Raw genomic sequence first — 4,625 nt, forward strand, 5'->3', positions numbered from 1 at the left:
TGGGATGAAACTCCGTCCCTCCCTCTTTTGTCTCTTTTTTTGTCTTTTATATTTTTTCCTACCTCCTTTCGAAGTCTTGGGTTGCTTTTCTGGGTGCCTGATGTCCTCTGCTGGCATTCAATAGTTGTTCTGTGGAATTTACTCGGCCTTTAAATGTTCTTTTGATGAATTTGTGGGGGAGAAAGTGTTCTCCCTGTCCTACTCCTCCGCCATCTTGGGAAATACCTCAAATTAATTTTTAAATTCATTGCAATCCCATTCAAAAATCTTAACAAATTTTTAAATAAAGTTGACAAACTGACATAAGTTTACATAATTCTTCACACATCTGTAAGTAAGCCAGGCACTCCTAACAAAGGACAAGATTGTAAAACTTGCTCTACCAGCCATCAATAGTTACAAACCTATAGTAATTTAGAGAGTGTAATGCCATGCTACAGAAAGAAAAGCAGATATATAGAATAAAGTTATGTCCTATACTATTTTCTTGGGCTCCACAATCATTGCAGATGGTGATTGCAGCCTTGAAATTAAAAGACACTTGCTCCCTGGAAGAAAAACTATGACCAACACTTACAGCATATTAAAAAATGGAAATAATACTTTACCAATAAAGTCCATATAGTCATATTATGGTTTTTCTGGTAGTCATGTATGGATGTAAGAGTTGGAACATAAAGAAAGCTGAGCACTAAAGAATTGATCCTTTTGAACTGTGGTGTTGGAGAAGACTCTTGAGAGTCCTTTGGACAGCAAGGAGATCAAACCAGTCCATCCTAGAGGAAATCAGTCCTGAATATTCACTGGAAGCACTGTTGCTGAAGTTGAAGCTCCAATACTTTGGCCACCTGATACGAAGAACTGACTCACTGGGAAAAACCCTTATGATAACCCTGAAATATTGAAGGCAGGAGAAAGGGACGACAGAGGATGAGATGGTTGGAGGGCATCACTGACTTGATGGACATGAGTTTGAGCAAGCTTCGAGAGTTGGTGATGGACAGTGAAGCCTGGTGTGCTGCATAGAGCCCATGGGGTTGCAAAGAGTTGGACATGACTGAGCGACTAAACTGACTGAATTGATGGAACAAAGTGGAGATATCCATTCACAAATAAAGACTATTTAATGATATATCAAGGTATTGACTAGGTGATCCTGTTTCCAATAATTGGGCTTGGACACTGGTCCTAGTTTTTCTTTTCTAGCTTGATGTTGCCTTAATAGACAGAAGTAGTGTTTGTTGTAAGGTGTAGGCAACCTATGTTAATTTTGTGGTCTGAAGTGCTTAGCTATCACATGAAAAAAGATAATTTGATCCCTATGATACCATACATAAATAACTTCTTCATGGATTGTAGACCTAAATGCAAAAAGCAAACTGACAAAGATTTAGTATTAATGTAATGTTTACCCAAGCTAATTCTGTGTTTATGATAAAAGAAGAGTATTATAATTCAGTTATATTTACAGAAATGTAAGGTAAAATCTCTTGCTGTGGAAATACTATCTTCCCTTTTTCCTACCGTATATTTCTATACAAAAGCACACAATTACACACATATATAGTCATTTTGAAAGTGAATATACCTGACAACTATAATTCATGGATATATTATTTCTGATTATATTCAATTTGAACTTTGACTGCTTTTTAAAAGTCACCTCAAAACTAATTATCCTTTATTGTCAAGCTTATAATTTTTATTTCTTGTCTACTGATGCTGCTACTTAACTGATGATTTTATTTTCTCCTTCCATCTCACATGGTTCTTCATAACATATCTATATTCCCCATTCCTATGAATGGTGTAATCTCTCTAATCCTTTCACATAACATCTTTTCTTTCAAATATCTTAAAATATCTATTGCTAGAGAAATGTTTCAATTATATGACATATAATATATGTCACATATTATATATTTTATATATATATATCTAAGAAGAATTTCTATGATAAATGATTGTAAGAAGACACAAACAGTGAAAGGGAAATATGAGAAGCATTAAAAAAAACTCTTAACTAAACACATTTAATTGATTTAATTCAATATTTCAGAATTAATTCATTTAGCAAGCTCAATTTAAATATATGCACTGTGAACACTGTACAGAAACAAATGTAAGAGATTTTTTAAACCTCAAATAAATAGTTTGCTCACTAGAGGTGCATTTTACTAACCAATATGACATTTGAACCCATATTTCAACTCTTGTTTCACATAGTGTTTTTTATGTGGCTGTCATTGTTGCTGCATTTCCATCCTGCAAGATTACCGCCCTTAAGTTAGACAACTAGAAATTTGTTATGTAATCAATAAATTGATTGCAAGTTATTTAAATACTATAGATACAAACTTTATAGTAGATTTTAAAACCAAGAATTTAAGATCAAGAATTATTTTAAAAACTAATGCTTTCAGTTGGTGATTTATAAAATATGAATGATCACCAGAAGATGGATCATTAGCACCATGGACCTGTTAAATAAAAGTGAATTCTGCTTACAGGGAAATTTTAATGTCATACACTCCAAATGGCTAATAATTTGTCACTTTGCTAAGACAAATACAGCAAAGACTGTTAAAAGAGAAAGGCAAGGCAAATGTGAGTTGCACTGATGCAAGTGATACCTCTTTTTCTTGGACTATATTTCATGATTAAAGCTCTTCTGAAGTAAAAAAAAAAAAAAAGACAAATATGTAGGGTGCCTGGGCCAACTTAAGAAAGGCACATTAGTGTCTGTTCAGTTCAGTTCAGTCGCTCAGTCATGTCCAACTTTTTGCGACCCCACAAACCACAGCACACCAGCCCTCCCTGTCCATCACTGCTCCCGGAGTTTACCCAAACTCATATCCATTGATTCGGTGATGCCATCCAACCGTCTCATCCTCTGTCGTCCCCTTCTCCTCCTGCCCTCAATCTTTCCCAGTATCAGGGTCTTTTCAAATGAGTCAGTTCTTTGCATCAGGTGGTCAAATTATTGGAGTTTCAGCTTCAACATAAGTCCTTCCAATGAATACTCAGGACTGATCTCCTTTAGGATGGACTGGTTGGATCTCCTTGCAGTCCAAGGGACTCTCAAGAGTCTTCTCCAACACCACAGTTCAAAAGCATCAATTCTTCAGCGCTCAGCTCTCTTTATAGTCCAACTCTCGCATCCATACATGACTAGTGGAAAAACCATAGCCTTGGCTAGACAGACCTTTGTTGACAAAGTAATGTCTCTGCTTTTTAATATGCTGTCTAGGTTCATCATAACTTTCCTTCCAAGGATTAAGCGTCTTTTAATTTCATGGTTGCAGTCACCATCTTCAGTGATTTTGGAGCCCCCCCCAAAATAAAGTCAGCCACTGTTTCCACTGTTTCCCCATCTATTTCCCAGGAAGTGATGGGACTGGATGCCATGATCTTAGTTTTCTGACTGTTGAGCTTTAAACCAACTTTTTCACTCTCCTCTTTCACTTTCATCAAGAGGCTCTTAAGTTCTTCTCTTTCTGCCATAATGGTGGTGTCACCTGCATATCTGAGGACATTGATATTTCTCCCAGCAATCTGGATTCCAGCTTGTGCTTCAATGAGTCCAGCATTTCTCATGATGTACTCTGCATATAAGTTAAATATGCAGGTGACAATATACAGCCTTGATGTACTCCTTTTCCTATTTGGAACCAGTCTGTTGTTCCATGTCCAGTTCTTTTTTTTTGTTTGTTTCAGCTGTTTTAAGTCAAAGATCTTTATTTTTGGCTTCTTTTTAAAGAAAGCTCTTCTAAGAATTACATATGAAAGATCACGCGTAAATCACACTTCTTCCATGGATTAATAAAAATACAGTTTTCATGATTTGTAAATATCTGTTTTTAGGGGATCCAGAGAGCTGGAAAAATGCTGCTGGGTTTTTCTGGCCTACCACTGAATTGTCTATAAGTCAGTTAGAAGGACGCATGTGTATCGTGGGTACGTTATTTCCCACCAAGAGAAACAGAGCCTCAGCATCTGGACCGTGCTTATCTCAGGAAATTGGCAGTGACTGGCTCTGAAGGGAAGTTGGTTCTGCTGGAGCGGCACGGGGGCACTGCTTCCTCCCAGGGGAAGTGGGCACAGATGCAGACCCCCGCGGAGCTTGGGGCACAGCCAGTGACTCATTCACTGCTCTTCACCAGCCAAACCTCGTTGCGATGTCCGTAGGGCTTCATGGGAGGGTCATACCCAGTGCAGAAGTAGAAGTCAGTCTGGTACTTGGCTGTGCTCTCCAGGGCGGACCGCAGCTGGATGGCTTGGGCAGCGTAATCAGCTGCCTTAGCATAACCACCAAACTGCGTGGAATAGACAGTGATGCCTTCCCTGTCTTCGATCTTAATGCTGTCATCGCTGGGAGCTGGTGGGTCGCTTTGAAACTTGTTTGGAATCCAGAACCAGACTTTTAATTTCTTCTGTAGGTCCCCATCGTCACTGGGGAACACAGCAAAGGAAATAGGAACTGTCATCCCCATTCCGAGTCCCTTATCATTGGAGCCTCCCACATACTTCATGACTTTCGGCATTGCCTCCCTCAGAGCCTCATCCACAGGCTTATCTGTCACTTCCACTGTGGCAAACTTCCCGCCTTCACAGGCCCTCTCCTC

The 4,625-nt window shown here is 38.7% G+C and overlaps 1 pseudogene; it reads right to left on the bottom strand.

The window, feature by feature from the left end:
- Positions 1 to 4,142: 4,142 nt before the first annotated feature.
- The window catches only part of LOC105002214, a 1,007-nt pseudogene continuing 524 nt past the window's right edge, over positions 4,143 to 4,625 (bottom strand).

The sequence above is a fragment of the Bison bison genome, unplaced genomic scaffold, assembly GCF_000754665.1.
Source record: "Bison bison bison isolate TAMUID 2011002044 unplaced genomic scaffold, Bison_UMD1.0 scf7180017864390, whole genome shotgun sequence".
Classification (NCBI taxonomy): Eukaryota; Metazoa; Chordata; class Mammalia; order Artiodactyla; family Bovidae; genus Bison; species Bison bison.